Source organism: Triticum aestivum, chromosome 5D, assembly GCF_018294505.1.
Source record: "Triticum aestivum cultivar Chinese Spring chromosome 5D, IWGSC CS RefSeq v2.1, whole genome shotgun sequence".
Lineage (NCBI taxonomy): Eukaryota > Viridiplantae > Streptophyta > Magnoliopsida > Poales > Poaceae > Triticum > Triticum aestivum.
Genome location: NC_057808.1, coordinates 229376461 through 229387767, shown reverse-complemented (window position 1 = coordinate 229387767; position 11307 = coordinate 229376461).

The window sequence follows — 11307 nt, the reverse complement described above, 5'->3', positions numbered from 1 at the left end:
GCGGAAGAAGCTCGTGGCCGCAAGGGGAAGGAGGAGAAGATGAAGGCCCGGGAGGACGCCATCAAGGGCCGCGACGCCGAGCTGGAGCAGTTGGGGAAGGCGCAGGCCACGCAGCGCAGCCGGCTGGAGAAGCTAAAGCGGAGGATGGAAGCGGAGAAGGCCGAGCTTGACGCCAAAGCGGAGGATGGACCGCGCGGCCTTCAAGCTCCTCGAGGAGAGGTCCCGCGTGGCACTGCAGGCACTCTACGAGAAGGGCTTGGAAGAGCCGCTGACTACCAACGACGACGGCCCCGCCCAGCTGCTTCCTTATCTGGTCGAGGCGCTTGAGGAAGTTGTGAGCGGCATCGGCCCCTTGGTAGAGGCGGAAGCCCGCGTTCTCTCCTCGGCCGCGCTGACGCGTGTCTTCAGCCACCTCCATCTTCGCGACCCCGCCGCCCACCTTGACGAGCTGCTGGAGCCCGTGGACGCCGAGCACTGCGCAGCTGCTGCCGAAGCCATGAAGGGTCAGGTGGAAGCCTTGCTGAAGAAGTTCCGCGCCTTCAACTGGTGGTGCTGCTAACCCTGCAACTCCGGCGGGCGGTGCAGGTGAGGGCAACGCGGCTATGGGAGAAGCATCGCTGCTGGGCGGCGGCGGCGTCCGGGGATGACGATGTGACTTGCTGGCGGCTCCTTTCCTGTTTAGCTTCTGCAATATGCAACATGCCTCGTGGAGGCGTTTAAACTTGCGTTTGGTATTGGGAGAACAATATGTCTTGTAATATTTGCTTGAGATTTTGCGATTTCCTTCCCATTTGCTTTACGTTCTACGTCGGCAGGGCCCGACCCCGCGCATACCTCAACCGCCGTTGGGTCGTCCGGATCACCAGGACGAGACCAAGGGGTGAGGGGCTACGTGGCTAGTTAGGCTCCTGAGTCGCGATGCTCAGGAGTCCCCCTTGACATGCAAACAGCTTACAGAAAGGAGATGCAAGAATAGGTCTAGTGTTCTACTTCAGCAGGGCCCGACCCCGTGCATACCTCAACCGCCGTTGGGTCGTCCGGATCACCAGGACGAGACCAAGGAGTTAGGCTCCTGAGTCGCGATGCTCAGGAGTCCCCCTTGACGCTCAAATGACCTTCATACCTTTTCCCTCGCCGAGGCTCGGCTCGGGAGGGGCACGCGACGACCAGGTCCGGGGGACCTAGCAGGGTGGCGTACGCTTGGGTGTGACCCGAGCACAGCCCCCGTGCCCAGCCCCCTCGCGCAACTCTCCCGAGGGGAGGTGTTGCGATGAGGCCAGACACTGAGCTCAAGGGTTCCCTGAGGTTGATACGGCCATGGGGCCGCCCTCAGTTGTTTATCACCAGCGCGGAGCATAGCACTTCCGCACTTGCACGGGCATAACCGCTCCTCGGTAGTGTCAACTGCCAGCGCGGAGCATGGTGCTTCCACTGGTGCGTGGGTGAGGGCTCCCTCTGAGTGGAGCCCCCGGGGCGTGTACAGCCCCGCCCTGACACGTGGCTTGCACGGCAGGGCTAGACGAGGTGTGTCCGGGCACTCGTGAGCCAGCGCGGGACTCACGAGGCCCTACCTCAAGGCGGGTTGCGCCTGGTCTTGGTTCTTGTCAGCTGCGGCGGTCCTGCGAGATGGGTAGGCAATCCTGCGCCGAATTAATTTCCTGAGGTTATCGCATGAGAAGGCTGAGCACCAACGACCCCAGGAGGTGACGGGAACGGGACCGGTCCGCCAGATAGAGCTCAGCCGTTGGATTTATCGACGCTGTAGGGACGGACCCGAGCACAGATGTCGTGCCTAGCCTCCTTATGCGAAGGATCCTGAAGAAATTCGATCGGCGCGCGGCTCCCGTGGTGGGTGACAATCAAGCACGTGATAGCGATAGATAGATTATGCATGGAAAATGAACTAGCTTAGGTGAATGCAAGAACGATACATGCCACTGGGTCGGACCCGAGCGACCTGGGGATGGTGCAGCCCGAGGGGCGCCCCTAGCAGAGTAAGCTAAAGACGTAAAAGGATACATGCCATAGGGACAGACCCACGCGGCCTGGGAATGATGCAGCCCGGGGGCGCTCCCAGCTAAATAAACTTGGAAACACCTGGTTCCGTTGTCGAAGGGATGTTGGGGTAGCTGAAGATGCGTGGCGAAGGGGTTGCTCCTCATGAGCCACCGGGGCCATGAGCCTCGGGAGGCTCTGGGGGTCCAGGCGGTTCCTCGAAGACCGTCTCCATATCCGCCAAGACTGCGTGATGCCTGGCCTCCTGAGCCGCCAGGACGCTCCGCAGGTTGCGCTGGAAGGTGGCCGCCATGCTCGGTAGGCCGAACGGCATACGAACATAGCTGTGAGGTGGGCTCTCGCAACGCCCCACGCGCGAAGGCCAGAAGAGCTGCTGAGAAGCGGCCCTGTTGAGCCCTGGGATGTCGATGCAGACGCGCAGCCCGCCATCCTTGCCTGGATGGGGAGCCGCGCCAGGTGGGCGGCGATCGCCGCGCATGGCTCTCACATCCTGCAGCTCCTGAGTGGTCTTGGCGATGAACTCCTGAGCGCCAGGCGCTCCTTGCCCGGTGTCCTCCTGAGGGAAACGTGTCGCAAAGCACGCCTCTATGTGGTGCCCGAGCGCCTCCCTCGTGATGTTGGCTAGGTCTGAGGCCCTCCAGAAGAGAGCCCCCGAGCCCTGCCCATGGAGGGCGCTGGGCGCGCCTTCCTATGCGAGGGAGGGAGGCACCCCAGGCGCGGGCGCCGATCCTAATGTGGCACCGCCAGAGGTGCTGCTCCCCTGAGGCCCTGTGCGGAGTAGTTGCTTCTTCTTCTTGGGGATGGCCTCGGGAGGGTACTGCGCACCATTGTTGTCAGGGTCTTCTATCGCTGTGGCTTGGAAGGCGCGCTCGAGGGAGCACACCGCATCTCTTTCTTCGCAGGGGACTGTGATGATCCCACTGCTTCCTGGCATCTTGAGGAAGTTGTAGCCGTGGTGAGTTACCGCCATGAACTTGCGTAGGGCCGGATACCCGAGGATGGCATTATACGACAGACGGATGTGAGCGACGTCGAAGTCGATGAGCTCGGTGCGGTAGTTGTCGCGCTGTCTGAAGGTGACAGGGAGGCGGACCTGCCCGATCGGGGTGGTGGAGCCGTCGGTTACTCCTGAGAAGGGCTTGGTGGGCTAAAGCTGATCGTGTGGCACTTGGAGGCGGTCGAACGTCTCGACGGACAGGACGTTAAGCCCCGCGCCGCCGTTGATGAGGGTCTTGGTGACTTGTATGTTGCTGATGACAGGTGAGAAGAGCATCGGGAAGGCGCCAGCAGTGGCCGCGCACTTGAGCTGGTCCGCCGAGCTGAAGGTGATGGCGCACTTGGACCACCTGAGCGGGCGCGTGGCCTCAAGCCTGGGAAGGGCTGCGTTCACTTTGCGAGCAAACTGCTTGAAGGTACGCTGAGAGGCTGGGGCCTGAGCTCCGCCCAAGATGCAGGCGATAGCATGCGGTTCCTGAAAGCCCCCAGCCCCCTCGTCCTGATGGTGGTCGTCGTTCCTTCTTGGCGGTGGCGGCAGTGGAGGAAGACCAGCATTGCCCTAAGGGCGGTCCTCGCGAGGCTGATCCCTCCAGGCGCCCTCACGAGGCTGGTCCTGCTAGCAGTCCTCGCGAGGCCAGTCGCGCCACTCCTGGCGGGGGCCGCGATCGTCCCAGCATCCTCCGCCTCATCCTCCTCCTCGGCCGTAGCCCCGGTCGTTGCGTTCGGGGCATCGACCGAAGCGTCCATCTTGAATGGCCCTGAGCTCTTGACAGTCGTTGGTGTTGTGACTGTGTATGTTGTGGAAGGCGCGGAACGGTCGGGCCGCTCTTGGACGACTCGGGATGGTCTCGGCTGTGCTTCATATCAAGCTCCGCCGCGAGCACGGCTACTCCCTTGCGCTTCACGTCCTTGCCCTTGGCTTTCTTTGTTGGAAATATGCCCTAGAGGCAATAATAAATAGGTTATTATTATATTTCCTTGTTCATGATAAATCGTTTATTATCCATGCTAGAATTGTATTGATAGGAAACTCAGATACATGTGTGGATACATAGACAACACCATGTCCCTAGTAAGCCTCTAATTGACTAGCTCATTGATCAATAGATGGTTACGGTTTCCTGACCATGGACATTGGATGTCGTTGATAACGGGATCACATCATTAGGAGAATGATGTGATGGACAAGACCCAATCCTAAGCCTAGCACAAGATCGTGTACTTCGTTTGCTCAGAGCTTTTTCTAATGTCAAGTATCATTTCCTTAGACCATGAGATTGTGCAACTCCCAGATGCCGTAGGAATGCTTTGGGTGTACCAAACGTCACAACGTAACTGGGTGGCTATAAAGGTGCACTACAGGTATCTCCGAAAGTGTCTGTTGGGTTGGCACGAATCGAGACTGGGGTTTGTCACTCCGTGTAAACGGAGAGGTATCTCTGGGCCCACTCGGTAGGACATCATCATAATGTGCACAATGTGACCAAGGAGTTGATCACGGGATTATGTGAGTTACGGAACGAGTAAAGAGACTTGCCGGTAACGAGATTGAACAAGGTATAGGGATACCGACGATCGAATCTCGGGCAAGTAACATACCGACGGACAAAGGGAATTGTATACGGGATTGATTGAATCCCCGACATCGTGGTTCATCCGATGAGATCATCGTGGAACATGTGGGAGCCAACATGGGTATCCAGATCCCGCTGTTGGTTATTGACCGGAGAACGTCTCGGTCATGTCTGCATGGTTCCCGAACCCGTAGGGTCTACACGCTTAAGGTTCGATGACGCTAGGGTTATAGGGAAAGTATGTACGTGGTTACCGAATGTTGTTTGGAGCCCCGGATGAGATCCCGGACGTCACGAGGAGTTCCGGAATGGTCTGGAGGTAAAGATTTATATATGGGAAGTCCTGTTTTGGTCACCGGAAAAGTTTCGGGTGAAATCGGTAATGTACCGGGACCACCGGGAGGGTCCCGGGGGTCCACCAAGTGGGGCCACCAGCCCCAGAAGGCTGCGTGGGCCAAGTGTCGGAGGGGACCAGCCCCAGGTGGGCTGGTGCGCCCCCCCACCAAGGCCCAAGGCGCATGGGAGAGTGGGAGGGGGCAAACCCTAGGTCCAGATGGGCCTTAGGGCCCATCTAGTGGGGCGCCCCCCCTCTCCTCCCCTTGGCCGCCCCCCTTGATGGGATCTAGGGCTGGCCGCCTCCTCTTGGGGGTGGAAACCCTAAGGGGGGCGCAGCCCCCTCCCCCCCTATATATAGTTGAGGTTTGGGCTGCCCAAGACACACGAGAACGTCTCTCTTTCGGTGCAGCCCTACCCCTCTCCCTCCTCCTCTCCCGCGGTGCTTGGCGAAGCCCTGCGGGATTGCCATGCTCCTCCACCACCACCACGCCGTCGTGCTGCTGCTGGATGGAGTCTTCCCCAACCTCTCCCTCTCTCCTTGCTGGATCAAGGCATGGGAGACGTCACCGGGCTGCACGTGTGTTGAACGCGGAGGCACCGTTCTTCGGTGCTTAGATCGGAATCAACCGCGATCTGAATCGCTATGAGTACGACTCCCTCATCCGTGTTCTTGCAACGCTTCCGCATCGCGATCTACAAGGGTATGTAGATGCACTCCCCTTCCCCTCGTTGCTAGATTACTCCATAGATTGATCTTGGTGATGCGTAGAAAATTTTGAATTTCTGTTACGTTCCCCAACAGTGGCATCATGAGCTAGGTCTATGCGTAGTTTCTATGCATGAGGAGAACACAAAGTAGTTGTGGGCGTAGATGTTGCCAATTCTTCTTGCCGCTCCTAGTCTTATCTTGTTTCGGCGGCATTGTGGGATGAAGCGGCCGGACCGACCTTACACGTACGCTTACGTGAGACAGGTTCCACCGACTGACATGCACTAGTTGCATAAGGTGGCTAGCGGGTGTCTGTCTCTCCCACTTTAGTCGGAACGAGTTCGATGAAAAGGGTCCTTATGAAGGGTAAATAGAAATTGGCATATCACGTTGTGGTTTTACGTAGGTAAGAAACGTTCTTGCTAGAAACCTATAACAGCCACGTAAAAACTTGCAACAACAATTAGAGGACGTCTAACTTGTTTTTGCAGCATGTGCTATGTGATGTGATATGGCCAAAAGGATGTGATGAATGATATATGTGATGTATGAGATTGATCATATTCTTGTAATAGGAATCACGACTTGCATGTCGATGAATATGACAACCGGCAGGAGCCATAGGAGTTGTCTTTATTTTTTATATGACCTGCGTGTCATTGAATAACGCCATGTAAATTACTTTACTTTATTGCTAAGTGCGTTAGCCATAGAAGTAGAAGTAATCGTTGGCGTGACAACTTCATGAAGACACAATGATGGAGATCATGATGATGGAGATCATGGTGTCATGCCGGTGACAAAGATGATCATGGTGCCCCGAAGATGGAGATCAAAGGAGCAAAAATGATATTGGCCATATCATGTCACTATTTGATTGCACGTGATGTTTATCATGTTATACATCTTATTTGCTTAGAACGACGGTAGTAAGTAAGATGATCCCTCACTAAAATTTCAAGAGAAGTGTCCCCCCTAACTGTGCACCGTTGCGAAGGTTCGTTGTTTCGAAGCACCACGTGATGATCGGGTGTGATAGATTCTAACGTTCGAATACAACGGGTGTTGACGAGCCTAGCATGTACAGACATGGCCTCGGAACACATGCGAAACACTTAGGTTGACTTGACGAGCCTAGCATGTACAGACATGGCCTCGGAACACAAGAGACCGAAAGGTCGAACATGAGTCGTATAGGAGATACGATCAACATGGAGATGTTCACCGATGATGACTAGTCCGTCTCACGTGATGATCGGACACGGCCTAGTTTGACTCGGATCATGTATCACTTATAAGACTAGAGGGATGTCTATCTGAGTGGGAGTTCATTAATCAGATGAACTTAATTATCATGAACATAGTCAAAAGATCTTTGCAAATTATGTCATACGCTTTAGTTCTACTGGTTGAGATATGTTCCTAGAGAAAATTTAGTTGAAAGTTGGTAGTAGCAATTATGCGGACTGGGTCCGTAAACTGAGGATTGTCCTCATTGCTGCACAGAAGGCTTATGTCCTTAATGCACCGCTCGGTGTGCTGAACCTCAGCGTCGTCTGTAGATGTTGCGAAACATCTGACATACACGTTTTGTTGACTACGTGATAGTTCAGTGAGTAATGCTAACGGTTTAGAATTGTGGCACCAAAGACGGTTTTTGAAACGTCGCAGAACATATGAGATGTTCCGAAGACTAAAATTGGGATTTCAGACTAGTGCCCACGTCAAGAGGGATGAGACCTCTGACAAGTTTCTTAAGCCTGCAAACTAAGGGAGAAAAGCTCAATCGTTGAGCATGTGCTCAGATTGTCTGAGTACCACAATCGCTTGAATCGAGTGGGAGTTAATCTCCCAGATGAGATAGTGATGGTTCTCCATAGTCACTGCCACCAAGCTAGTAGAGCTTCGTGATGAACTATAACATATCAGGGATAGTTATGATGATCCTTGAGCTATTCGCGATGTTTGACACCGCGAGAGTAGAAATCAAGAAGGAGCATCAATTGTTGATGGTTAGTAAAACCACTAGTCTAGAAGGGCAAAAGGGATACTTCATGAAACAGCAAGTCATTTGCTGCTCTAGTGAAAGAATCCCAAGGTTGAACCCAAACCCGAGACTAAGTGCTTCTTAATGAGGGGAACGGTCACTAAAGTAGTACTACCCTAGATACTTGATAGATGAGAAGGCAGACAAGGTCGACAGAAGTATATTGGATATACGTCATATGAATGTGTACTTTAGTAGTACTCCTAGCAGCACCAGGGTATTAGATACCGGTTCGGTTGCTAAGTGTTAGTAACTCGAAATAAAAGCTGCGGAATAAACGGAGACTAGCTAAAGGTGAGATGACGATATGTGTTGGAAATGTTTCCAAGGTTGATGTGATAAAGCATCGCATGCTCCCTCTACCATCGAGATTTGGTGTTTGCGTTGAGCATGATTGGATTATGTTTATCGCAATACGGTTATTCATTTAAGGAGAATAATGGTTACTCTGTTTATTTGAATAATACCTTCAATGGTCTTGCACCTAAAATGAATCTCGATCGTAGTGATACACATGTTCATGCCAAAAGATATAAGATAGTAATGATAGTACCACATACTTGTGGCACTGCCACTTGAGTCATATTGGTATAAAACGCATGAAGAAGTTCCATGTAGATGGATCTTTGGACTCGCTCGTTTTTGAAAAGATTGAGACATGCGAACCATGTCTATTGGTATATATGCATGAAGAAACTCCATGCAGATGGATCGTTTGGACTCACTTGATTTTGAATCACTTGAGACATACAAATCATACCACATGGGCAAGATGACTGAAAAGCCTCGTTTTCAGTAAGATGGAACAAGAGAGCAACTTGTTGGATGTAATACATTTTGATGTGTGCAGTCCAATGAGTGCTGAGGCATGCAGTGGATATCGTTAAGTTCTAACTTCACAGATGATTTGAGTAGATGCTGAGTGTATTTACTTGATGGAACACAAGTCTGAATTATTGAAAGGTTCAAGTAATTTCAGAGTGAAGTTGAAGATCGTCGTGACAAGAGGATAAAATGTCTGTGATATGATCATAGAGATGAGTATCTGAGTTACGAGTTTGGCACACAATTAAGACATTGTGGAAAGTGTTTCACAATTAATACCGCCTGGAACACCATAGTGTGATGGTGTGTCCAAACATCATAACTGCACCCTATTGGATATGGTGCATACCGTGATGTCTCTTATCGAATTACCACTATCGTTTATGGGTTAGGCATTAGAGATAACCGCATTCACTTTAAAAGGGGCACCACGCAATTCCGTTGAGACGACACCGTTTAGAGAAACCTAAGTTGTCGTTTCTTAAAAGTTTGGGGCTGCGATGCTTATGTGAAAAAGTTTCAGGCTGATAAGCTCGAACCCAAAGCGGATAAATGCATCTTCATAGAAAACCCAAAACGGTTGGGTATACCTCCTATTTCAGATCTGGAAGCAAAGTAATTTCTTCTAGAAACGAGTCCTTTCTCGAGGAAAAGTTTCTCTCGAAAGAATTGAGTGGGAGGATGGTGGAGACTTGATAAGGTTATTGAACCGTCACTTCAACTAGTGTGTAGCAGGGCACAGGAAGTTGTTCCTGTGGCACCTACACCAATTGAAGTGGAAGCTTATGATAGTGATCATGAAACATCGGATCAAGTCACTACCAAACCTCGTAGGACGACGAGGATGCGTGCTACTTCAGAGTGGTACGTGATCCTGTCTGAGATATCATGTTGTTGGACAATACTGAACCTACGAGCTATGGAGAAGCGATGGTGGGCCCATATTCCGACAAATGGTTAGAAGCCATAAAATCCGAGAGGATCCATGTATGAAAACAAAGTATAGACTTTGAGAGTACTACTTGATGGTCATAAGGCTGTTGAGGTAAATGGATCTTTAAGAAGAAGACGGACATGGACGATAATGTTACCGTCTATGAAGCTCGACTTGTGGCAAAGAGTATTTCCACAAGTTCAAGGAGTTGACTACGATGAGATTTTCTCATCCGTAGTGGTGCTTAAGTCCGTCGGAATCATGTTAGCATTAGCTGCATTTGTGAAATCTGGCAGATGGATGTCAAAACAAGTTTCCTTACCAGTTTTCGTATGGAAAGGTTGTATGTGATACAATCAGAAAGGTTTTGTCGATCCTAAGGATGCTAATAGGTATGCTAGCTCCAGCGATCCTTCCATGGACTAGAGCAAGCATCTCGGAGTCAGAATATACGCTTTGATGGAGTGATCAAAGTTTTTGGGTTTATACAAAGTTTGTTAGAAACTTGTATTTACAATAAAGTGAGTGGGAGCGCTACAACATTTCTGATAAGTATATGTGAATGACATATTGTTGATCCGAAATGATGTAGAATTTCTGGAAAGCATAAAGGGTTGTTTGAAAGGAGTTTTTCAAAGGAAGACCTGGATAAAGCTGCTTACATATTGGGCATCAAGATCTATAGAGATAGATCAAGACGCCCGATGATACTTTCAAAGAACACACACCTTGACATGATTTTGAAAGAGTTCAAAATAGATCAGCAAAGAAGGAGTTCTTGGCTGTGTTACAAGGTGTGAGTATTGAGTAAGACTCAAGACCTGACCACAGCAGAAGAGAGAGAAAGGACGAAGGTCGTCCCCTATGCTTTAGACGTAGGCTCTACAGTATGCTATGCTGTGTACCGCACATGAAGTGTGCCTTGCCATGAGTTGGTCAAGGGGTACAATAGTGATCCGGGAATGGATCACATGACAGCGGTCGAACTTATCCTTAGTATCTAGTGGACTAAGGAATTTTCTTGATTATGGAGGTGAAAAGGAGTTCGTCGTAAAGGGTTACGTCGATGCGAACTTTGACACTAATCCGGATGACTCTGAGTAGTAAACCGGATTCGTATAGTAGAGCAATTATTTGAAATGGCTCCAAATAGCGCGTGGTAGCATCCACAAGATGACATAGATATTCGTAAAGCACACACGGATCTGAAAGGTTCAGACCCGTCGACTAATAACCTCTCTCATAAAGCATAACATGATCGAACCAGAACTCATTGAGTGTTAATCACATAGTGATGTGAACTAGATTGATGATTCTAGTAAACTCTTTGGATGTTGGTCACATGGTGATGTGACCTGTGAGTGTTAATCACATGGTGATGTGAACTAGATTATTGACTCTAGTGCAAGTGGGAGACTGTTGGAAATATGCCCTAGAGGCAATAATAAATAGGTTATTATTATATTTCCTTGTTCATGATAAATCGTTTATTATCCATGCTAGAATTGTATTGATAGGAAACTCAGATACATGTGTGGATACATAGACAACACCATGTCCCTAGTAAGCCTCTAGTTGACTAGCTCGTTGATTAATAGATGGTTACGGTTTCCTGACCATGGACATTGGATGTCGTTGATAACAGGATCACATCATTAGGAGAATGATGTGATGGACAAGACCCATCCTAACCCTAGCACAAGATCGTGTAGTTCGTTTGCTCAGAGCTTTTTCTAATGTCAAGTATCATTTCCTTAGACCATGAGATTGTGCAACTCCCGGATGCCGTAGGAATGCTTTGGGTGTACCAAACGTCACAACGTAACTGGGTGGCTATAAAGGTGCACTACAGGTATCTCCGAAAGTGTCT